A 26,155-nucleotide genomic window follows, 5' to 3' on the forward strand; every position below is an offset into this window, starting at 1 on the left:
TTGCAGCAGTACTCTATCCATTATCCAGGACTTGGATAGTCCTCTACTAGTCAATACATCCCATCTTTCCTGTGGCTCAAACGTACCCGAGAGGTCGATTGGCTGCATCGGTTCGGCTCTTCTGTCCCATTGTCAGGTGAGTCAGAAGCGCCCTCTCTCACTGTCCTCAGGGTCTTTTGCAGCATCTGGTTAAGCTCCCTTCTAATCAACACTCAGTGAGAGGTGTCCGATATTTATCACTTCCGGTGGGCGGCAGCAGCGGTTACAGGCTGCCTTCAGGTGGGTCAGAGGCTTCTTCTGCTGCGTTTTCCATGGTCAATAACATCTGTGGTCTGTTAACAGTTAAACAAAAGATCTACCATACACAAATAGAGTGGATCTCGGTACCACAGGGTGAATTTCGGCAGCAGCATAAGTAGATACTCCACTTTCAGGTAGGTTACACACGCTTGTGTCAGGTACCGGATGGTCGCAGTTTCTCCTTCGGCCACGCTCGGGACCCTGAGTGTTAGTTGCTCCACAGGGGCTTTTCCACACTTGACTATACCTCTAACTACCCAGTTGGTCAGTTTACAGTACTGCCCGCATGCTATCTTTACTGCCCAGTGTGTTATGCCTATCATTCATGATTGGCCAATCGTAGTTTATGTGGTCTGTCTGTCTCTCTCTGAGTCAAAGCCCATGTGTATACCCTGACTCTCAATGTCTGTTCACTATTCCTATCCTAAGGGCCTTTCGGCTACCACAATACCAAAGCTCCCTATCTAGTTGTCAGTACTTACAGTGGGGAAAAAAAGTATTTAGTCAGTCAGCAATAGTGCAAGTTCCACCACTTAAAAAGATGAGAGGCGTCTGTAATTTACATCATAGGTAGACCTCAACTATGGGAGACAAACTGAGAAAAAAAAATCCAGAAAATCACATTGTCTGTTTTTTTTTCATTTTATTTGCATATTATGGTGGAAAATAAGTATTTGGTCAGAAACAAAATTTCATCTCAATACTTTGTGATATATCCTTTGTTGGCAATGACAGAGGTCAAACGTTTTCTGTAAGTCTTCACAAGGTTGCCACACACTGTTGTTGGTATGTTGGCCCATTCCTCCATGCAGATCTCCTCTAGAGCAGTGATGTTTTTGGCTTTTCGCTTGGCAACACGGACTTTCAACTCCCTCCAAAGGTTTTCTATAGGGTTGAGATCTGGAGACTGGCTAGGCCACTCCAGGAACTTGAAATGCTTCTTACGAAGCCATTCCTTCGTTGCCCTGGCGGTGTGCTTTGGATCATTGTCATGTTGAAAGACCCAGCCACGTTTCATCTTCAATGCCCTTGCTGATGGAAGGAGGTTTGCACTCAAAATCTCACGATACATGGCCCCATTCATTCTTTCATGTACCCGGATCAGTCGTCCTGGCCCCTTTGCAGAGAAGCAGCCCCAAAGCATGATGTTTCCACCACCATGCTTTACAGTAGGTATGGTGTTTGATGGATGCAACTCAGTATTCTTTTTCCTCCAAACACGACAAGTTGTGTTTCTACCAAACAGTTCCAGTTTGGTTTCATCAGACCATAGGACATTCTCCCAAAACTCCTCTGGATCATCCAAATGCTCTCTAGCAAACTTCAGACGGGCCCGGACATGTACAGGCTTAAGCAGTGGGACACGTCTGGCACTGCAGGATCTGAGTCCATGGTGGCGTAGTGTGTTACTTATGGTAGGCCTTGTTACATTGGTCCCAGCTCTCTGCAGTTCATTCACTAGGTCCCCCCGCGTGGTTCTGGGATTTTTGCTCACCGTTCTTGTGATCATTCTGACCCCACGGGGTGGGATTTTGCGTGGAGCACCAGATCGAGGGAGATTATCAGTGGTCTTGTATGTCTTCCATTTTCTAATTATTGCTCCCACAGTTGATTTCTTCACTCCAAGCTGGTTGGCAATTGCAGATTCAGTCTTCCCAGCCTGGTGCAGGGCTACAATTTTGTTTCTGGTGTCCTTTGACAGCTCTTTGGTCTTCACCATAGTGGAGTTTGGAGTCAGACTGTTTGAGGGTGTGCACAGGTGTCTTTTTATACTGATAACAAGTTTAAACAGGTACCATTACTACAGGTAATGAGTGGAGGAAAGAGGAGACTCTTAAAGAAGAAGTTACAGGTCTGTGAGAGCCAGAACTCTTGATTGCTTGTTTCTGACCAAATACTTATTTTCCACCATAATATGCAAATAAAATGAAAAAAAACCAGACAATGTGATTTTCTGGATTTTTTTTCTCAGTTTGTCTCCCATAGTTGAGGTCTACCTATGATGTAAATTACAGACGCCTCTCATCTTTTTAAGTGGTGGAACTTGCACTATTGCTGACTGACTAAATACTTTTTTTCCCCACTGTACCTATTCTTTCCTGCAGACACCGGATAAAGCCTCCAGCAGCTTCGGGATGTGACTTCCGAGGGTGGTAGGAACAAGTCTCCCACCTCGGACAGGAATGGGATTTTAATCTGTGCATGCATCGACCAGAGTAGGAAGCTGGTCCAGTCCTGGATCCAATGAAGAGTTTGGTGATAACACGTTTCTGCCTTCAGCTAGATTCGTATCTTTTTCACTGTTAATCCTCAGGCGCGTGGTGCCTTATACTCAGGTAAGCGGGTCTACACACTACAATCCTCTCCCCGTTCCATAAAGTCCAGGAGGGATACGGTCGCTCAGATCGTCCTAGGGAATGATCTTCTTTTCGTCAGCCTAGTTGTCTTCGGAAGTCTATGATCTTCCCAGAGCCAACTTTCCTTGCAGTTGACATACTCCCATGTTTTTTTAATGGACTTTCCTCGTTCGACTGCTCACTTTTTGTTGTAATTTCAGAGCCCATCTAGACTATTTTTTCCATACCCATCCTCATCCCTGTATGCTGGATTTAGCTTCCTTTTGATCTCAGTCTGCAAAGCCGTCCAGTAGTCTACATTCTACCTCCTTAGTCGGGCAAGCAGGTTCATAGTAGCCTACTCTCAGGTCTTTTCTTGTAATTTTCTCAGAGAACTGAGTCCAGCCGCTTCAAAGAACGGAGCGCCTTGGTATATCCCTTCTTTCCTGAGTGCTCCGCAAATTGGCCTACTTCTCCAACTATGAACCCTCCGGTTTCCAGTTTTTCCACCAATACGCTCCTTCCTCTCCCAGACGTGCATCCTTCAAGGATACCAACGGTGGACTCAGAGTCCTTTGCATGGTCAACCTTGGAAGCGTCCGCCTCTACATTGTGTCCTGCCCTTGCCTCCATCCGGGTTGCAAAGTTTTATAGACAAGTGGGATAGGTTGCTCATCAGGGCATTTCTGGAGACCGTCCTCACTGCCCAAATTTCTATTGCACGGAGTACATGGTTTTCCTCCTTCCCAGATCCAGCAAACTCGTTCCCATCCGAAGGACCATTTGGCTTACGGCTTGACAAGCGAACTTATCCCTGAAGAGGTCCCTCACCAACTTGCCTTTCCAGGGTTTCCCTTCGATTTGGCTACAATGGACCAAATTATTAAGGAGGTCACCAGAGGAACGAGCTTTCTCCTTCCTCAGGCTAAACCTTGTCATTCTCCAGTGGATTTTGTGACTCGTTGGGGACCTAGGATTGAGTCCATCCTTGTCTTTTAGGAGGAAATCTCTTTGTTCAGTATTTGCTTTCTGAGAATCGCATGATCTTTCTATTGTTCCATGAAGCCTTTATTCGGGTCATGATTTCTTCAGGGCTTTGGAGATTTCTGTGTTTTGCAAGGGACAGGTCCATTTTCTTTTTCATTTGATAGCTTTCCCCTTCAGACTCTCAACCTCTCTCGGGGTCTCGCAGAGTCTGTGGCAGCCGTTGAACACTTTCTGTAGATCAAAGGTTTTGTGTCCATCATTCTTAATTCCCTTTCTTTCTTCAGACTCGGACTTATCCTTCGTGACGCTCTCTCATCAGGCTACCTGGCCAAAGCAACGGTGCCTATCAGGCCAAGGCTGGCGTTCCCTTTTCTTTCAGTTCTCAAGCTTGGCGTGTAAAGGTCCTCCGGCCTCCAGGTCAGCGGCTGCTTGCTGAATCCGGTCGGCATTGGTAGGGTTGCCGGGTCAGAGAAGATCGCGTTCTTCTGGGTTTAGACGCACTCTACCCGGGCAGTGTGCGTCCTCCTGGCGGTACTCTTAGGGCCTCCGCCTGGGCACCTCTGCATTGTTATAATATGTCCTCCACAGGTCCACAAGGTTTTTCAGAGCCCATGCCTACCTTTGGTGGGTGCCGGTTGGGGTAAAAAGACCTCGCAGGTGACCTTGCAGGTGACCATGGTAAGTTCTTCATCCTGATTGAAATTGTCTGCTGTTCTCTCCCCTTGGGTACTGCTTTGGGACGTCCCATGGTTTCCTGTGACCCCCAATGGAGCGATAGAGAAAACAGGATTTTTGGTTGCTTGCCGTAAAATCTGTTTCTCGGAGCCTTCATTGAGGGACACAGCTCCCTCCCAAGTTGAACAACTCTGTTAACTGTATTTTATTGTTGCAGTTTGAGTTTGTGTTTTTTTTCTGTGGTTTATGTCTCTTTTACAGATTTCTTCTCCTACTGCTTTCTCACTAACTGAATATCCTAGTTCCGGTCGGTGGGGTGTACACTGCGGAGGAGGAGCTAACTTTTTTGTACATAGTGTCAGCCTCCTAGTGGCAGCATAGCGTTCACCCATGATTTCCTGTGTCCCCCCAATGAAGGCTCAGAGAAACAGATTTTACGGTAAGCAACCAAAAATGACACCTGGATTCCTGAGCTGCCATTGAAATCTGGAATGCTGCTGCTGTGATCACTGATGAGTCACACAGCAGACAGCACAGATCAATGCAGGCTCTCAGCAGAGAAGGACGCTGGCGCTGGAGGCAGGAAATCGCAGGGGGATCACACTGGACACCATTGTATCTTTGAATCAGGTACACAATCGCTCTGCACCACAAGTCTGAGACAAAGATGGCGTGCAGGGCCAATGATCGCTATTTTAGATTAACCCCTTTGGCGCTGATTGGCTGAACAATAGTTTCTGGTGAGGTGACGTCACGATCACCCCACCCATTGTGACGGCTGTGATTGGTGCTGTGTCACACAGCACCGAAGACAGCATGTCACATGTTTTTTGTTTTTTTTTTACTAACTTTATTGTTACGATCGCCGATGTGGGGGGGCGGTACAGACCTCCGGGCAACGTGCAGGGATGGTATGCTGGGGACAGCAGCCACTTTAATCCAGTCACATACACAATGCAGCGCGGTGACCGGAAATAGCAGCGCCATACTAGTACTGTGGTTTGCGGGAATGCACTTCCCGCAGAGCAGTACTAGTACGGCTCATGTAGGGAAGGGGATAAAACCAACTAATTGCAATAAACTACACAAATAAACATAAAACCTGTGCCATGATATATCTCTAAGATGTGCGTGGCTGATGGCTATTATATACTTTTTTTTATTCTATGTCTCCTTTTTTACAGGTACATTCTCTGTGGTATGTGTGATTGTGGTAGGATGGGCCTGCCTCACTTATGTGAGTCTGCAACCTCTTAGTAGTCTTTTAAGAGGTCTCCATTGTCTCTGCCAAATGTATGAGATTTAAATTTAAGACACCTCAGCTCTGTTTTAAAAAGTTTTCTTTAACCCCTTTCTGACATGAGACGTACTATCCTGTCCACGGTACCCGGGCCCGTATGACCGAGGATGGGATAGCACGTCTAAGCGATCAGCGGCGTCCCCGGGTGTCAGCTGATTATCACAGCTGACTCCCGGCACTATGTGTCAGGGGCAGTCATGGACCGCCCCAGACATGTTAACCCCTGGCACACTGTGATCAAACATGATTGTAGTGTACCGTGGGACTAGAGAAGCATCAGCAGAGAGGGGGCTCCCTCCGTGCTTCCCTGAGACCCCCCGAGCAACGCGATGTACTGCCCTGCTCTGAGGGTCTCCTTCCCTGCAGGCCCCCGGATCCAAGATGGCCACGGGGGCCTGCAGGGAGGCGGCTTCTGCAGAGAGCAGGCACCAAGGAAGACTGCTGCAGTGCCTGTCTCAGATCGCAGATCTGACACTGCACTGCAAAGTGTCAGATCAGCAATCTGACACATTACAGTGATGTCACACACTAGGACAAAATAATAAAGTAAAAGAAAAAAAACACGTGTAAATATAATTTATAAAAAATCCCTAAATAAATTTAACCCCTTCCTGACATCCGACGTACTATCCCGTCCACGGTACCCGGGCCCGTATGACCGTGGACGGGATAGTACGTCTACCGCGATCAGCGGCGCCCACGTGGTGAGCGCCGCTGATCGTGGCCGGGTGTCAGCTGATTATCACAGCTGACACCCGGCACTATGTGTCAGGGGAGGTCACGGACCGCCCCTGACACGTTAAAGGGAAGCATCGGCAGGGAGGGGGCTCCCTCCGTGCTTCCCTGAGCCCCCCACGGCAGCGCAATGTGCAGCGCTGCTGCGGGGGGCTCCTATCCTCCAGGCCCCCGAATCCAAGATGGCGACGGGGGCCTTCGGGGACCTGAGGAAGCTGGCTTCCTCAGTGCCTGCAAAGCGCAGGCAAGAGGAAGTCTGCTTCAATGCCTGTGACAGATTGCTGATCTGTCACAGTGATCTGTGATGTGACAGATCAGCAATCTGTCACAGGACAGTGATGTCCCACCTGGGACTATGTAATAAAGTAAAAAAAAAATAAAAAAAAAATGTAAAAATAAATTTAAAAAAATCGCCAAATAAATTAGTAAAAAAAAAAAAAAATATTCCCCAATAAATTCATTTTTTGAAAATAATAAAAAAAAAAACAATAAAAGTACACATATTAGGTATCGCCGCGTCCGTAATGACCCGCCCTATAAAACTGTCCCATTAGTTAACCCTTTTAGCGAACCCCTTAAAAAATAAAAATAAAAAACGAAGCAAAAAATAATGATTTATTATCATACCGCCAAACAAAAAGTGTAATAACGCGCGATCAAAAAGACGCATATAAATATCCATGGTACCGCTGAAAACGTCATCTTGTCCCACAAAAAACGAGCCGCCACACAGCATCATCAGCGAAAAAATAAAAAAGTTATAGCTCACAGAATAAAGCGATGCAAAAATAATTATTTTTTATATAAAATAGTTTTCATTGCATAAAACCGACAAAAACATAAAAAAACGACCTAAATGAGGTATCGCTGTAACCGTACTGACCCGAAGAATAAAACCGCTTTATCAATTTTACCGCACGCGGAACGGTGTAAACGCACCCCCCCAAAAGAAATTCATGAAACGCTGGTTTTTGTTCATTCTGCGTCCCAAAAATAGGAATAAAAAGCGATCAAAAAATGTCACGTGCCCGAAAATGGTACCAATAAAAACGTCAACTCGTCCCGCAAAAAATAAGACCTCACATGACTCAGTGGGTCAAAATACGGAAAAATTATAGCTCTCAAAATGTGGTGATGCAAAAACTATTTTACAATAAAAAGCGTCTTTTAGCGTGTGACAGCCGCCAAACATAAAAACCGCCATAAATAGTAAGTCAAACCCCCCCGTTATCACCCCCTTAGTTAGGGAAAAATAATAAAACTAAAAAAAAAGTATTTATCTCCATTTTCCCGTTAGGGTAAGGCTGTGTGCACACGCTGCGGATTAGGTGCGGATTCATCCGCGCGGATTTTGTAAAATCCGCAGGTGAAACCGCAGGTCAAAAGACCTGCGGTTTTACCTGCAGATTGCTCTGCGTTTTTGTCCTGCGGTTTTTCATCTCCTCATTAGAGGAGATGGCAAACCGCAGGAGAATCCGCAGAAAGAATTGACATGTCAATTCTTTCTGCGGATTGAAAACCGCAGATAATCCGCGCGGAAAATTCCGCACCGTCTGCACTGCGGTTTTTGATTCCCATAGGGAATCATGGTACTGGGGTCTGCAGCAGCCAAAACCGCTGCGGAACCGCAGCAAAATCCGCAGCGTGTGCACACAGCCTTAGGGTTAGGGCTAGGGTTAGGGTTAGGGCTAGGGCTAGGGTTAGGGCTAGGGTTAGGGCTCAGATTAGGGTTAGGGGTGTGTTGGGGTTAGGGTTGGAGTTATAATTGGGGGTTTCCACTGTTTGGGCACATCAGGGGCTCTCCAAATGCAACATGGCGTCTGATCTCAATTCCAGCCAATTCTGAGTTGAAAAAGTCAAATGGTGCTCCTTCCCTTCCAAGCTCTGCCATGCGCCCAAACAGTGTTTTACCCCCACATGTAGGGTATCAGCCTACTCAGGACAAATTGCAAAACAATTTTTGGGGTCCAATTTCTCCTGTTACCCTTAGGAAAATAAAAAATTGGGGGCAAAAATATCATTTTTGTGGAAAAAAATGATTTTTTTATTTTCACGTCCGAGTGTTATAAACTTCTGTGAAGCACTTGGAGGTTCAAAGTGCTCACCACACATCTAGATAAGTTCCGTGGGGGGTCTAGTGTCCAAAATGGGGTCACTTGTGGGGAGTTTCAATAGTTTAGGTACATCAGGGGCTCTCCAAACGCACATGACACCCGCAGACCATTCCATCAAAGTCTGCATTCCAAAACGTCACTGCTTCCCTTCCGAGCCCCGACGTGTGTCCATACAGTAGTTTTCTCCCACATATGGGGTGTCAGCGTACTCAGGCCAAATTGGACAACAACTTTTGGGGTCCAATTTCTCCTGTTACCCTTGGGAAAATGAAAAAATTGGGGACTAATTGATCATGTTTCTGGAAAAAATACGATTTTTTTATTTTCATGCCCTGGCATTATAAACTTCTGTGAAGCCCTTGGGGGTTCAAAGTGCTCACCTCACATCTAGATAAGTTCCTTAGTGGGTCTAGTTTTCAAAATGGGGTCATTTGTGGGGGGTTTCCACTGTTTAGGTACATTAGGGGCTCTCCAAAGGCAACATGACACTCGCAGACCATTCCATCAAAGTCTGCATACCAAAACGTCACTACTTCCCTTCCGAGCCCCGACGTGTGCCCATACAGTAGTTTTCACCCACATATGGGGTATCAGCATACTCAGGACAAATTGGACAACAACTTTTGGGGTCCAATTTCTCCTGGTACCCTTGGGAAAATAAAAAATGGTGACTAAAAGATCATGTTTGTGGAAAAAATAAGAATTTTTTATTTTCACGCCCGGGCGTTATAAACTTCTGTGAAGCACTGGGGAGTTCAAAGTGCTCACCACACATCTAGATAAGTTCCTTGGGGGGGTCTAGTTTACAAAATGGTGTCATTTGTGGGGTGTTTCCACTGTTTAGGTACATTAGGGGCTCTCCAAAGGCAACATGACACCCGCAGACCATTCCATCAAAGTCTGCATTCCAAAACGTCACTACGTCCCTTCCGAGCCCCGACGTGTGCCCATACAGTAGTTTTCTCCCACATATGGGGTATCAGCATACTCAGGACAAATTGGACAACAACTTTTGGGGTCCAATTTCTCCTGGTACCCTTGGGAAAATAAAAAAATGGTGACTAAAAGATCATGTTTGTGGAAAAAATACGAATTATTTATTTTCACGCCCGGGCATTATAAACTTCTGTGAAGCACTGGGGGGGTCAAAGTGCTCACCACACATCTAGATAAGTTCCCTAGGGGGTCTAGTTTCCAAAATGGTGTCATTTGTGGGGGGTTTCCACTGTTTTGGTACATCAGGAGTTTTCCAAACGCGACATGGTGTCCGATCTCAATTCCAGCCAAAAACGTCAAATGGCGCTGCTTCCCTTCCGAGCTCTGCCATGCGCCCAAATAGTGGTTTACCCCCACATGTGGGGTATCAGCGTACTCAGAACAAATTGCACAATAACTTTTACGGTCCTGTTACCCCTGGAAAAATAAGAATTGAGGGTGAAAAGATCATTTTTGTGGAAAAAAATATGATTTTTTAATTGTATGGCTTTATGTTATAAACTTCTGTGAAGCCCATGGGGGTTCAAAGTTCTCACCACACATCTAGATAAGTTCCTTAGGGGGTCTAGTTTCCAAAATGGTGTCATTTGTGGGGGATTTCCACTGTTTTGGTACATCAGGGGTTTTCCAAACGCGACATGGTGTCCGATCTCAATTCCAGCCAAAAACGTCAAATGGCGCTGCTTCCCTCCCGAGCTCTGCCATGCGCCCAAATAGTGGTTTACCCCCACATGTGGGGTATCAGCGTACTCAGGACAAATTGCACAATAACTTTTAGGGTCCTGTTACCCTTGGAAAAATAAGAATTGAGGGTGAAAAGATCATTTTTGTGGAAAAAATATGATTTTTTAATTGTATGGCTGTATGTTATAAACTTCTGTGAAGCCCATGGGGGTTCAAAGTTCTCACCACACATCTAGATAAGTTCCTTAGGGGATCTAGTTTCCAAAATGGTGTCATTTGTGGGGGGTTTCCACTGTTTTGGTACATCAGGGGTTTTCCAAACGCGACATGGTGTCCGATCTCAATTCCAGCCAAAAACGTCAAATGGCATTGCTTCCCTTCCGAGCTCTGCCATGCGCCCAAATAGTGGTTTACCCCCACATGTGGGGTATCAGCGTACTCAGGACAAATTGCACAATAACTTTTAGGGTCCTGTTACCCTTGGGAAAATAAAAATTGGGGTGAAAAGATCATTTTTGTGGAAAAAATATGATTTTTTAATTGTACCGCTGTACGTTATAAACTTCTGTAAAGCCCTTGTGGGTTCAAAGTTCTCACCACATATCTAGATAAGTTCCTTGGGGGGTCTAGTTTCCAAAATGGGGTCACTTGTAGGGGGTTTCCACTGTTTAGGTACATCAGGGAATCTCCAAACGTGACATGGCGTCCGATCTGAATTCCAGCCAATTTTGCATTGAAAAAGTCAAACGGCGCTCCTTCCATTCTGAGCTCTGCCATGCGCCGAAACAGTCGTTCCCCCCCACAAAACAGGTATCAGCGTACTCAGGACAAATTGCACAATAACTTTTGCAGTCCAATTTCTCCTGTTACCCTTGGTAAAATAAAAAAAATTGAACCTGAAGTATTTTTTTTGTGAAAAAAAGTTAGATGTTCATTTCTTTTTAAATATTCAAAAAAATTCCTGTGACGCACCTAATGGGTTAATAAACTTCTTGAATGTGGTTTTGAGCACCTTAAGGGGTTCAGTTTTTAGAATGGTGTCACTTTTGGGTATTTTCTATCATATAGACCCCTCAAAGTGGCTTCAAATGTGATGTGGTCCTAAAAATAAAATGGTGTTGTAAAAATGAGAAATCTCTGGTCAACTTTTAACCCTTATAACTTCCTAACAAAAAAAAAATTTTGGTTCCAAAATTGTGCTGATGTAAAGTAAACATGTGGGAAATGTTACTTATCAAGTTTTTTGTGTGCCGTATCTCTGTGATTTAAGGGCATAAAAATTCAAAGTTGGAAAATTGCAAAATTTTCAAAATTTTTGCCAAATTTCCATTTTTTTCACAAATAAACGCAAGTTATTTGAATGAAATTTTACCACTAACATGAAGTACAATATGTCACGAGAAAACAATGTCAGAATCACCGGGATCAATGGAAGCGTTCCAGAGTTATGACCTCATAAAGGTACAGTGGTCAGAATTGTAAAAATTGGCCCGGTCATGAACGTGCAAACCACCCTTGGGGGTGAAGGGGTTAAAAAATATATATTCCCTAATAAATTCATTTTTTGGAAATAAAAAAGAAACACAATAAAAGTACACGTATTTAGTATCGCCGCGTCCGTAACCACCCGCCCTATAAAACTATCCCACTAGTTAACCCCTTTAGTGAACCCCTTAAAAAATAAAAATAAAAAACAAAGCAAAAAACAATGCTTTATCTTCATACCGCCGAACAAAAAATGCAATAACGTGTGATAAAAAAAAAGACGGATATAAATAACCATGGTACTGCTGAAAACGTCATCTTGTCCCGCAAAAAACGAGCCTCCATACAGCATCATCGGCGAAAAAATAAAAAAGTTATAGCTCGCAGAATAAAGCGATGCAAAAATATTTATTTTTTATATAAAATTGTTTTTATTGCATAAAAGCACCAAAACAGAAAAGAAATGGCATAAATGAGGTATCGCTGTAATCGTACTGACCCGAAGAATAAAACCGCTTTATTTTACCACACGCGGAACAGTGTAAATGCACCCCCCAAAAGAAATTCATGAAATGCTGTTTTTTGTTCATTCTGCGTCCCAAAAATCGGAATAAAAAGCGATCACAAAATGTCACGTGCCCGAAAATGGTACCATTAAAAACGTCAACTCGTCCTGCAAAAATAATACCTCAAATGACTTGGTGGGTCAAAATATGGAAAAATTATAGCTCTCAAAATTTGGTGATGCAAAAACTATTTTTTCCATCATACATGACGGCACCACCAGAGAGGGGATCCACCCTTCAAGGACAGGAAAAGGGGCAGCCCCTCTCTCCGCATCAGTTGGTTTCCTGAAGATTTTTGAAGAAAGAAGAGGATGTCCGGACCTGGGTCGGATGGGTTTTGGCAGGCACTGGTCTGCTGCATCCATCACCAGGTGCCGGTAGTCGCCTCGGGGTCCATGTATTCCCATGCCCCCCCTGAGCGAACGCATGGCCACAGCCCATGAGGCAATGCCCGGGTGAAGACTGGAGCCTCGGGGGAGACATTGAGTGCACCCTCCCTGACGCCGACATGTCCCACGTTATTGTAAGTTTCTCAGAGTCCACATGTTACTGTGCCCTCCATGTCGACATCTGGTGGCCATGCAGCCCATGAGGCACATCGGTGCCCGGGCAGAATTAAAACTCCTTGGATGCCACCTTTTAGGGGTCCCTCCCTGTTGAGCACAAGCCTGACACCGTGGACTGCCCTGGAAAAAAAAAGTACCTGCAACTGTGGTGGCCAGGGTGGCGTTGATGCTTCCTCCTGAGACCAGGTCCATAGGGGCCACAGGTATGAGGGCGGCAGCAGCGGGCGTTATGACGTTGGTGGCGTGTGAAAGCCGCAACAGGTGCGCACTGTGACCCTGGTGCGCACCGGAAGTGAAAGCCGGGTGCGCGCAGCTGGCATGGACACCTGGGAGCACAGGCAGCTGTCGGGTTTGTGAGGAGGGAGCGCACACCGGAAGTAGTCAGGTGCGATCACGGAAGTGGAAGCCGGGTGCACGCAGCGGCGTGTACACCCGGGAGCTCAGGACGCGTGCCAGCAGCAGATGAGGGCCGGAATGACGGGGAGCGCGCACTGGAGGTAGTCGGTGTGCTCTGAAAGTAATCCTCGGGTGCACGCACATGGCAGGGTGCGGGCACCGGAAACAGTACGCATCGGAAGTGGTTGCCGGGTGCGCACGCGTACGCGATCCTCAAGCCGGCATACACTAGGATAGCGCGCGCACTGGTTATGGTTGACGGGTGCGCGCACAGGCAAGGATACAGCGCGCATGCGTGGCAGGAAGCAGAGGATTGGCAGTAGACGCCTTCAGGATAGAGTGGACATCAGGACTTCTGTACGCCTTCCCTCCGATATGCCTCATTCCAGCAGTTCTGAGGAAGATCAGAGAGGATAAAGCCAGGGTGATTGTGATAGCCCCCTTTTGGCTGAAAAGACCATGGTTCTACTGGCTGAGAGTGATGTCAGTGACGGATCCATGGGTGCTCCCAGAGGACCAGGACCTTCTAACACAGGCTTCAATCACCCCCAGAAGTCCGGGCTGCATTTGACAGCCTGGAATTTGAGAGGTCACTTCTAGAGAAAAATGGATTCTCAGCTGGGTTAATATCCAACTTTACTCACTAGCAGAAAGCCAGTAACTTTCAAAATTTATGGGAGGATATGGAGAAAGTTCTTATCAGTCTCGGGGCCAATACGGGAAGGGGGAGTCCCGATAGTGGCAATACTGGAATTTCTGCAGAAGGGTTTAGAGTTGGGGTTAGCCGTTAGTACCCTCAAAGTACACGTCTCAGCCCTGGCAGCTTTATTCAACTTTGACCTGGCAAACAATAGGTGGGTGGCCAGGTTTATCCAAGCCTGTAGTAGAGCTGGCTCTATCCCATCTCCCACTCCTCCACCGTTGGATATAAATCTAGCTTTGTCAGCCTTGACAGAAAGCCCCTTTGAGCCATTAAACACAACGTCAAATAAGATACTTACATTAAAAACAGCCTTACTAGTGGTGCTCACATCGGCCCGTAGGAGTGGGGATTTACACGCATTATCAGCAGACTCTCCCTACACTCAGGCCATGGACGATAGAGTTGTGTTAAAATTAGATCCAGCATACCTTCCCAAGGTGGTATCAAAATACCATAGGGCTCAGGAGATAGTCTTACCATTCTTTTGTCCTAACCCTAGCAACCAGAAGGAGGAAAGGCTTCATTGTCTAGACGTGAAGAGATGTCTCCTGCAGTATTTAGAGATGACAAGACCTTGGAGAAAGCAGAGGGCTTTATTTGTTTAATTTCAGGTTTCAAGAAAGGGCCTTAAAGCCTCTAAAGAGACTATAGCTAGATGGGTGAGAGAGGCCATTATGCTAGCATATAGTGGTGCAGGCAGGGCTGTTCCAGAGGGTCTAAAAACCCATTCCACCAGGGCCATGGCGACATCCTGGGCGGAGAGAGCAGATGCTTCCATCGACCAAATCTGTAAGGCGGCCACTTGGTCCTCTCTGTCTACCTTTTTCAAACATTATAGGTTAGAACTATCTGCTACCTCTGATCTCACATTCGGGAGAAGAGTGTTACAAGCAGTGATCCCTCCCTAAGGGAATACAAAACTCTGTAACTCTCATGGTGCCGTCAAGTATGATGGAAAAACACGGGTATTGCGTACCTGGTAATGTGTTTTTTCATGGACATGACGGCACCCTTATATTCCCTCCCTATTGATCACATTAGTAGTTGGGTGCATTATTAGCGTTTTACACTCCCTTGGGTGTTTGTAATTTAGAAACTGGGTCTGAGCAGAAAAAGTAAATTAATGTGCATGCAAAATGTAATTGCATATGAACACATGACCTTTACACAGAGAAAACCAAAAGCAAAACACAAAACAAATATCCTGGAATAAAAAAGTAAAAAAATATATTGCAAAAATTGCATGAAGGTAGTAATAATAGTAATAATAAGGGTATTTAGTTAACATAATTTTGATCAAAATAATGTAGAAGCCATCCCGCCACGTCACGGCAACCCTTGTGGGACAGTGTAATTTAGTAGTATAAAGGATGTATTATATGTACACTAATCTGCGGAGTTCCTCTCGTTCTCTGTAAAACAAATGATGCAGAGAGAGGAGCCGCCCCTTTTATCTTGAAGGTTTCCTGTCCTTGAAGGGCGGATCCCCTCTCTCGTGGTGCCATCATGTCTCATGAAAAGCACATTACCAGGTATGTAATACCCGTGTTTTATAATAAAAAGCGTCTTTTAGCGTGTGACAGCTGCCAAACATAAAAACCCACTAAAAATAGTAAATCAAACCCCCTTAGTTAAAGGAAAATAATAAATTTTTTTTAAAAATGCATTTATTTCCATTTTCCCATTATGGCTAGGGTTAGGGTTAGGGCTGAGATTAGGGTTAGGGGTGTGTTGGGGTTAGGGTTGGAGTTAGAATTGGGGGGTTTCCACTGTTTAGGCCCATCAGGGGCTCTCCAAACGCATCATGGCGTCTGATCTCAATTCCAGCCAATTCTGCATTGAAAAAGTCAAACGGTGCTCCTTCCCTTCCAAGCTCTGCCATATGCCCAAACAGTGGTTTACCCCCACATATGGGGTATCAGCCTTCTCAGGACAAATTGCACAACAACTTTTGGGGTCCAATTTCTCATGTTACCCTTGGGAAAATAAAAAATTGAGGGGCAAAAATATCATTTTTGAGGAAAAAAAATATGATTTTTTTTTATTTTTATGGCTCTACGTTATAAACTTCTGTGAAGCACTTGGGGGTTCAAAGTGATCACCACACATCTAGATAAGTTCCTTGGGGGGAGTTTCCAAAATGGGGTCACTTTTGGGGGGGTTTCTTCCACATATGTGATATCAGCTTACTCAGAACAAATTGGACAACAACTTTTTGGGTCCAATTTCTCGTGTTACATTTGGGAAAATAAAAAAAATTGAGGACTAAAAGATCATGTTTGTGGAAAAAATATGATTTATTTTTATTTTCACGCCCGGGCGTTATAAACTTCTGTGAAGCACTTGGGGGTTCAAAGTGCTCACCACACATCTAGATAAGTTCCTTGGGGGGGTCCCATATGTCGGAGAAAACTACTGTATGAGCACACGTCGGGGCTCGGAAGGGAAATAGTGACATTTTGGAATGCAGACTTTGATGGAATGGTTTGCAGGTGTCATGTTGCCTTTGGAGAGCCCCTGATGTGCTTAAACTGTGGAAACCCCCCCACAAGTGACCCCCATTTTGGAAACTCGACCCCCAAGGAACTTATCTAGAATAAGGGTCACTTGTGGGGGCTTTCCACAGTTTAGGCACATTAGGGGCGCTCTCCAAAGGCAACATGACACCCGCAGACCATTCCATCAAAGTCTGCATTCTAAAACGTCATTACTTCCCTTCCGAGCCCCGACGTGTGCCCATACCGTAGTTTTTTCCCACATATGGGATATCAGCGTACTGAGGACAAATTGGACAACTTTTTGGGTCTATTTTCTCCTGTTAGCCTTGGGAAAATAAAAAAATTGGTGACTAAAAGATCATGTTTGTGGAAAAAATATGATTTTTTTATTTTCACGCCCGGACGTTATAAACTTCTGTGAAGCCCTTGAGGGTTCAAAGTGCTCACTACACATCTAGATAAGTTCCTTGGGCGGGTCTAGTTTCCAAAATGGTGCCATTATAACTTCTTAAAAAAAAAATTTTGGTTCCAAAATTGTGCTGATGTAAAGTAAACATGTGGGAAATGTTACTTATTAAGTTTTTTGTGTGCCATATCTCTGTGATTTTAGGGAATAAAAATTCAAATTTGGAAAATTGCGAAATTTTCGCCAAATTTCCATTTTTTTCACAAATAAACGCAAGTTATATGAATGAAATTTTACCACTAATATGTCACGAGAAAACAATAATCACCGGGATCCATATAAGTGTTCCAGAGTTATTACTTCATAAAGGGACAGTGGTCAGAATTGTAAAAATTGGCCCGGTCATGAACGTGCAAACCACCCTTGGGGGTAAAGGGGTTAAAAGTATAATATTTCTTAAAGAAACTCATCTGATAGACAATAATGGCCCTAAGATAGTTTAGATTGCCAAGACCCACCGAGCCGCATTCTCTAATTACTCCAGAGAGGTTTCTCAACTAGCTACTTACCTTTTACTGATGGAAAACTGTTGAGTTGATAATTTCAGTATATGTGTTATTGTCTATAGTCACAGCTTCTGACTACAGTAGCTACAGTAGCTAGTGCCCAAGATACTCTGATTTTACCACTGACCGCAACTAGTTTTGTGTTTCCAGCCAGTCAACATATTTTAAATCTGACTTGTCACTTTGTTAGGAACTGGGAACCATTTTCTATATATATATATATATATATATATACATATATATATATATATATATATATATAGAGTGTGTGTGTGTGTGTATATATATATATATATATATATATATATATATATATATGTATGTATGTGTATATATATATATATATATATGTATATATTTATGCACTGCTCAAAAAAATAAAGGGAACACTCAAATAGCACATCCTAGATTTGAAGGAATGAAATATTCTCATTGAATACTTTGTTCTGCACAAAGTTGAATATGCTACAACAAAAACACACAAAAATCATCAATGGAAATCAAATTTATTAACCAATGGAGGCCTGGATTTGAGTCCCCACACATAAATTAAAGTGGAATGTTGAGAGTGTGGGCCCCATCTGGAATGTAATGTCCTTAAAACAAGTCAAACTGATGCTCAGTATTGTGTGTGGTCTCCACGTGCCTGTATGACCTCCCTGCAATGCCTGGGCATGGTCCTGATGAGGCGGCGGATGGTCCCCTGAGGGATCTCCTCCCAGACCTGGACTAAAGCATCCGCCAACTCCTGAACAGTCTGTGGTGCAACGTGATGTTGGTGGATGGAGCAAGACATGATGTCCCAGATGTGTTCAAATCGGATTCAGGTCTGGGGAACGGGCGGGCCAGTCCATAGCTTCAATGCCTTCATCTTGCAGGAACTGCTGACACACTCCAGCCACATGAGGTCTGGCATCGTCCTGCATTAGGAGGAATCCAGGGCCAACCACAACAGCATATGGTCTCACAAGGGGTCTGAGGATCTTATCTCGGTACCTAATGGCAGTCAGGCTACCTCTGGCGAGCACACGGAGGGCTGTGCGGCCTTCCAAAAAAATGCCACCCCACACCATTACTGACCCACTGCCACACCGGTCATGCTGAAGGATGTTGCAGGCAGCAGATCACTCTCCACGGCATCTCCAGACTCTGTCACGCCTGTCACATGTGCTCAGTGTGAACCTGCTTTCATCTGTGAAGAGCACGGAGCGCCAGTGGTGAATTTGCCAGTCCTGGTGTTCTGTGGCAAATGCCAAGCATCCTGCACGGTGTTGGGCTGTGAGTACAACCCCCATCTGTGGACGACGGGCACTTAGACCATCCTCATGGAGTCGGTTTCTAACCTTTTGTGCAGAGATTCGCACATTTGTGGCCTGCTGGAAGTCATTTTGCAGGGCTCTAGCAGTGCTCCTCCTGTTCCTCCTTGAACAAAGGCTGAGGTAGCGGTCCTGCTGCTGGCTTGTTTCCCTCCTACGGCCCCCTCCACATCTCCTGGTGTACTGGTCTGTCTCCTGGTAGCACCTCCAGCCTCTGGACACTACGCTGACAGACACAGCAAACCTTCTTGCCAGAGCACACATTGATGCCATCCTGCATGAGCTGCACTACCTGAGCCACTTGTGTGGATTGTAGAGTCCGTCCCATGCTACCACGAGTGTGAAAGCACAACTAACATTCCAACGTGACCAAAACATCAGCCAGAAAGCATTGGTACTGAGTTGTGGTCTGTGGTCCCCACCTGCAGAACCACTCCTTTATTGAGGGTGTCTTGATAATTGCCAATAATTTCCATCTGTTGTCTATTCCATTTGCACAACAGCATGTGAAATTGATTGTCAATCAGTGTTGCTTCCTAAGGGGACAGTTTGATTTCACAGTTTTATTTACTTGAAGTTATAGTCTGTTGTTTAAGTGTTCCCTTTATTTTTTTAAGCAGTGTGTATCTCTCTCTCTCGTTCTCTCATATATATATATATATATATATATATATATATATATATATATATATATATGTAATGCCGAGCCCGAGGTTTAGTAATGAACAGATGTCAGCCAGATACCCTCATTAATAGAATGGTACATAAAGAGTTAAACAAAGACACACACACACACACACACACACACACACACACACACAGAGTCACCAGTCTATGTAGGAGCATTAACATAATTAACCTACATATGCTGTAGCAAAACAGCAACTGTCAAAAATTTGCATGAAACGCAAAATCTGTTTGTTTTTTTTCAAAAAAATTTTTTAAAAAATTGCGTGGGCTCCCTCATAATTTTCATAACCAGCAGAGGGAAAGCAGACGGCTGAGGGCTGATGTTAATATTCTGGGAAGGAGCCAATAACCATAAAGGTTCCCAAGCTATTAATATCAGCTCACCGCTGTTTGCTTAGCCTTTACTGGCTAGTTTACGGAGGAACCCCAGAAAAAAATTGTCATGTGGTCACCCTATAAAATCGAACCAGCAAAGGCTAGGCAGACAGCTGCGGGCTGATATTAATAGCCTGGGAAGGGGCCATGGATATGAATTCACATGCTGCAGAAAATAAAACCCTACAAACAAGGACAGAAATTTTCAGATCATGTGCACAACACTTTAGGATTGTCATTGAATTACCTTGCTTTCGTATTCCATTGCGTTTTTGAAGCATTTCCGCACGTTAAAAATACGCATCGTGTGCACATAGCCTTAGTCCTCATTCCTGATTATTGATATGAGGACATATTTAAAAGATGTCCTTTCACACAGACAGACATACTTTTATTTAGGCATCATGACTCCAAGAAATTGCTTTGGACTACACCTAATACTTCCTGAATCAATATCAAGGATGGGGAAACAGGTTGAGGTTGCAGTAAACTGGTAGCTATGTGGGGTCCTTTACCAACTGACCTTTACCAAGTGGTTTATTTTCCGTTTGATCATTTAATTGTCATTGAATTACCTTGCTTTAGTATTCCATTGCGTTTTTGGAGCATTTCCGAAAGTAAAAAAGCCGCGAAAACACATCAAAAACTCATCGTGTGAACATAGCTTTAATTAAACTTGAAATGTGTATGCTCTAAAAACAGATAGAGATACCACACAACATTAATAACGTAAATAACATTTTCTGTATTTCTTCTTTAGATTGGCAGCATTTTTCCAACATCCCTTTTTATTTTTTAGAATGATAGAAGGATTACAAGTTTAGCAACAAGGTTATGTTCAATAAAATTTACAAAACCTTTTCTTTGGGTAACAAATCACTTTTGAAATTACTTTGAGAGGCCTAGAGAGTGGCACTGTTTGTGGTCACTTGGCAGCTCAAAAGATGACTACCATGAACAAGCTTGGAGCTAGCTACTCCGTTTTCCAAATCCCAGGGATTGCCTTGCCCTCCACCCTTTAACCCTTATACATGGATCTGGACTTTAATAGAGAACCCTAGACTAGGGCCACGGAGTTAGCTCTGTTCATTGGTGTGAGATGGCAAGAAAAATAGTCAAGTTGCCAGGTCAGAACCAGGATGACAGAAAAAATACAAAATCAGAAACCAATAGAGTAGTTCCTAAGCAGGCTGGATTCAGAACAGAGAACAAATATACAAGCCAGGAGTTGAGCACAGAGGACTGAACCAGAGGAGAACAAGACTATATCTGGTATCTTCCGGCAATAAGTTTCGAGCTTTAGTGGGATATTGAAGAGTGAAAAATGCAAATTTGCCATTTTATTACCCAACACATAGTGCCCATAGTCTGCTCCAGTAGACATGTGGGTCGCCCTCCCAGGGCCGTGGGGTACTCGGTACCGGGCCCGATGAGCTTCAATGGGAGTTGTCACGGCAGCTGGGACCCGACCCGTGGCCCTGGGCTCCCATTGTAAAAGGGGGGGAATGTTCATTGTGCTTATGATGATTAGAGTTTATGAATGAATGAGTCGTGACGCCACCTGTGGTGTTCGGCAATGAAGATGTTGAGCCGACGCTGCAGACAGATCCTCTGGGACAGATGGTGTGGTGCAGCAATGATGTTATAGCCCTTCACAGGCAGGGCTGTAGTCCCAGGGCAGAGTAGGTGAAGTGACACTTAGATGATGTAGCAGTGCTGGGCAGGTTGACGCAGGAATAAGTGGAGAACACCGGGGCATGTAGTTCCAAAGTTTTACTCACAGTCTGTTGTGGCACCAGAGCCCACATCCGTGCCGTTTCCTCCGGGTCAGGAGCTCAGGCAACTTCCAGGCAAGATGAAGTACTCCTTTCCAACACTCCGCCAACATATGTGCCTTTTCTGAACGTCTCCCTCTTAGCGCCTTTAGTGAAATACTCACAGTACTGAGTTACACTGGAGTTCCTCCTGTCAGATGTTCCTATGAACTCTACTTGTACGGCAGACAGCTGTAGCCTGCTTCGGGGACTCCTCACTACCTAATCCCGGCTCACTATAGATGCTGTTGTGCCTCCAAGTCTTGTGTGGGAATAAAGCAGTGACAACTTCTATTCCTCCGGTGTCTGCTGCAGGACCATTAGTATCCATACAACCTCGGGGACCGGACCCCGACCTTGCGCTTAGAACTTAGGAAGGGTTCTCCTCTAACCCTGATCCTTGGTTCTCTTCTTCTCCTCACGTTCCATACTAATTCTTTCCTTCTTATGGAGAGTCAGGCTTTCTATTAATGTTCCTTTCCTGTGCCAGCGGACCCAGATCACTGAGGTCAGCTGCAGCACTTCCTTCATCCATCCCACTCAGAGTATCTCCTTTCATAGACTGACCTCGTCAGACTCCTGTGACTAACTGCCTAAATCCTATCCTCTTCCCGCTCTTTTGAGTGCAAACTAAACTCCACCCGCCTCCCAGCACGCTTCGTGTTCCAAGCAGGGAGCCACCAAAGGGTGCTTTGCTACACTACTATGTTGTGTGGGATGCAGGTGTTGGAGCGTGGTCAGGAGTCTACACCTTACCTGAATAGTGGGGCACCACACCTCAGGAAGAGGTGCAGTACCGCTGTGGTGACTGAACCCTCAGGGGCACCACACATGCACACGGTAAATAAAGTGGGTTGTTCTCTCTATAGCAATACCAAACACATGGATGCTAAATGTGGTTTGGGTACACTGCAAGGATCAGAAGCGAAGGGGAAATTTGGCTTTGGAATAGCGGACTTTGTTGAATTTGTTTATGGAAGCCATGTTGCTTTTCAAGAGTTTTTGAGCTAACAGTAATGTGGAAACCTCTGTTTTTCCATTGACAGATGATAGACCTGAGTGGGAGCTTATTTTTTATGGGATGAGTAGACTTTTTTATTGGTATCATTTTTGCCTATATAACATTTTTTGGTGACTTTTTATTCCATTGCTTGAGAGGCTGAATTAACAAAAGATTGAATACCCCGCCCTACTGATTCATGCTATGACGTTTTCTATTAGACCAGTGGTTCCCAAACTCCAGTTCTCGCGGACCCAACAGGTCATGTTTTCAGGATTTCTATAGTGTTACACATGTGAGAGAATTCCTGATGCCTTGAGGATATTTCCATCACATGTGAAATACTAAGGAAATCCTGAAAACATGATCTGTTGGGATCCGCGAGGACTGGAGTTTGGGAACCACTGTATTAGTCTGTGATCTGTCATTGTTACATAGATTGAAAAAAGACCTATGTCCATCAAGTTCAATCTTTCTCCACCAATTTTACATTTGTCACTAATTTAACTATAACCCACAATGTTATGTGTATCAAGGAAACCATCCAGCCCTTTTTTAAAAGCTGTTATCATGTCTGCCATTACTACCTCTTGTGATAGGGCATTCCAAAGCCAAAGTTTAATTGCTTTAACTGTAAAGAACCCTTTCCTATTTATCTGCCGGAATCGCCTTTCTTCCTCCCGTAATTAGTGCCCCCTGGTCCTTAGTACGGTCTTTGGAAGGAATAAGTCATGTGCCAGTTTTTTGTACTGGCCAAACATATATTTATACATGTAAATGAGATCTCCTCTGAGGCTTTCTTTTTTTGTAAGTTAAACAAACCCAACTTTTCCAACCTCTCATCTTATGAGAGGCGTTCCATCCCTTGTAATAATCTAGTTGCCCGTATTTGAACTGATTCTAACTTCTGAATATCCTTTTCAAGATATGGAGCCCAAAACTGGATCCAGTATTCTAGATGTTACCTCACCAGTGATATATAAAAGGGTAATAATACGTTGGGATTGAAGGATTTTCTTTATACATCCTAAAATCTTGTTTGCTGTTGCGGTTTGATATTGAGTATTACTGCTCAGCTTACTTGTAACTAGAATAATTTTCTTAGTGAATAATTCAGTTTTGCTTCATAACTTGCCATTCATTTCTAATGCCCTTTTATGTAGAAATGTACAAAAATATAAATTTTAAGGATATTTTATTTAATGATCATAGTTTGTTTTATTCTTGGCAGATGACTGTACCAGGAGATCAGAGGGACAGCTGCCATCTTCAGTTTTTAAGTCAAATGACCTTGATGTCACACAAGATATAAGTCAAGTGAATACCATTACTCCAGATATACCATCATCTCTTCACAGCAACGATCTATCATCTGATCCTTTGGAACAGGTCCTATCTACTGATTCATTACAGACTACTAAGAAAAAAATATTTAACACAAAAGTCATTAAAAAACAAACTGCTCTTAAAGCAAAGAAGCTAAATTCACGTTCAGAATATGGAAATAGTTTTCCCCTTGAAAATTCTGTTACTAAAAATTTTAATTTAAACATTCACACAAAGGAGAATAGATTTTGTTGTTCCAAGTGTGGGAGATATTGTAAAAACAAATCAATTCTTGCCATACATGAGAGAATTCATACTGGGGAGAAGCCATATTCTTGTTCAGAATGTGGAAAATATTTCGCACAGAAATCAACTCTTGTTAGACACCAGAGCAGTCACATAGGGGAGAGGCCTTTTCCTTGTTCAGAATGTGGAAAATGTTTTGTACAAAAATCAACTCTTGTTATACACCAAAGGACTCACACAGGGGAGAAGCCTTTTTCATGTTCAGAATGTGGCAAATATTTTGTACATAAATCATCTCTTCTTAGACATCAAATTATTCACAAACAGGATAAGGCATATTCATGTTCAGAATGTGGCAAGTGTTTTGTAAGTAAATCACAGCTTGTTATGCACCAGAGATATCACACAGGGGAGAAGCCATATTCATGTTCAGAATGTGTAAAATGTTTTGTAAATAAATCACATCTTGTTGCACATCAGAGAACTCACACAGGCGAGAAGCCTTTTTCATGTTCAGAATGTGGGAAATGTTTTATAGATAAATCATATCTTGTTAAACACAAGAGAAGTCACACAGGGGAGAAACCTTTTTCATGTTCAGAATGTGGGAAATGTTTTAACCAGAAAATGATTCTAGAAAGACACCAGAGAACTCACACAGGGGAGAAGCCTTTTCCATGTTCAGAATGTGGAAAATGTTTTACAGAAAAATCACATCTGGATACACACCAAAGAATTCACACTGGGGAGAAGCCATATTTATGTTCAGAATGTGGGAAATGTTGGGCAGATAAATCAAGTTTTGTTAAGCACCAGAAAATTCATATTGGGGAGAAGCCATATCCATGTTCAGAGTGAAGGAAGTATTTTAACCAGAAATTTGGTCTTGAAAGACGCTAGAGATCTCAATCAGGTGAGAAGCCCTTTCCATGTTTAGAATGTGGAAAATGTTTTGCAGAAAAATCACATCTTGATACACACCAAAGAATTCACACTGGGGAGAAGCCATATTTATGTTCAGAATGTGGGAAATGTTGGGCAGATACGTCAAGGTTTGTTAAGTACCAGAAAATTCACACAGGGAAGAAGCCATATTCAGGTTCAGAATGTTGGAAATTTTTTTTGCTTACCATCAAATATAAATCAAATGGGATAAACTATATATGTTTTTGACATTGTGTAAAAACCAATATAACACAGTTGTATAATTAAACAAGAAAGGAAAATTACTTCAGAATTTACCATATTGTTTTGACTATAAGACGCACTTTTCACAAGAAAATACTTGCTAATAAGTGACTTTGCCTTTTAGTCCGGAATAAGCTTCCTGTGATGGAGGAGAATGCTGAGACAGCGTCATTCACAATCACTGAAACTACTGGTCTCTCTGCTCCTGCCCCAGACAAGCTATGCGAACACTGCAGAGAATGAGAGAAAGATACCGGGACCTGTACAGAGGCTGCACGTCCTGAGTGAGCCTTCCAACCAACTACTTTCAGGACCTTTCAGGTCATTCGATCAATCACATTACCTGAAAGGAACTACAAAATGGGATAATATATAAACAGTGTGTGTGTGGGTATATGAAAGAGAGCTGTGTGTGTGTAAATGTGCATAAGTAGCATAGCTGTGTGTATATGTGAATGTGCATGTGTAACAGAGCAGTGTGTGTATGTAAATGTGGATGTGTAGCTCTGTGCAGGGCCAAGACAATGGGTAGGCAGGTTATGCACCCACCTATGCAGCTGTCTCTTGCCTACTTGAGGTGGTGCATTTTGAAAAAAAAATGTTGAATGTCTGCGGCCACCCAGCGCAGGCATTCACCACACTGATGTCCAGGGCACAGGCACACAGGTGCGCAGTGTCATTAAGTCATGGACTTCGCTCACCGCTGCGCCCTGGCTGGCATTACCTCCTCACCATCAAATAGTCATGTCTATACGACGCAAATGCAAATGATGTGAGAGCAACTTGGAGTACGAGCAAAGAAGCTCTCTTCTCCGCGTCGATCTCAATAAGTAAGCAGACTACTTATGGCCTGTGCCCTGTTGGAGATGGTGCACGCAGGGAACGTC

At 43.9% G+C, this 26,155-nt stretch overlaps 1 pseudogene; it reads left to right on the forward strand.

Moving 5' to 3' along the window:
* LOC141052958 (uncharacterized) overlaps positions 1-25,309 on the forward strand; it is a 233,456-nt pseudogene extending 208,147 nt beyond the window's left edge.
* Positions 25,310-26,155: the final 846 nt, after the last annotated feature.

Source organism: Dendrobates tinctorius, unplaced genomic scaffold (genome assembly GCF_039654945.1).
Source record: "Dendrobates tinctorius isolate UK_male_01 unplaced genomic scaffold, ASM3965494v1 ptg000164l, whole genome shotgun sequence".
Lineage (NCBI taxonomy): Eukaryota > Metazoa > Chordata > Amphibia > Anura > Dendrobatidae > Dendrobates > Dendrobates tinctorius.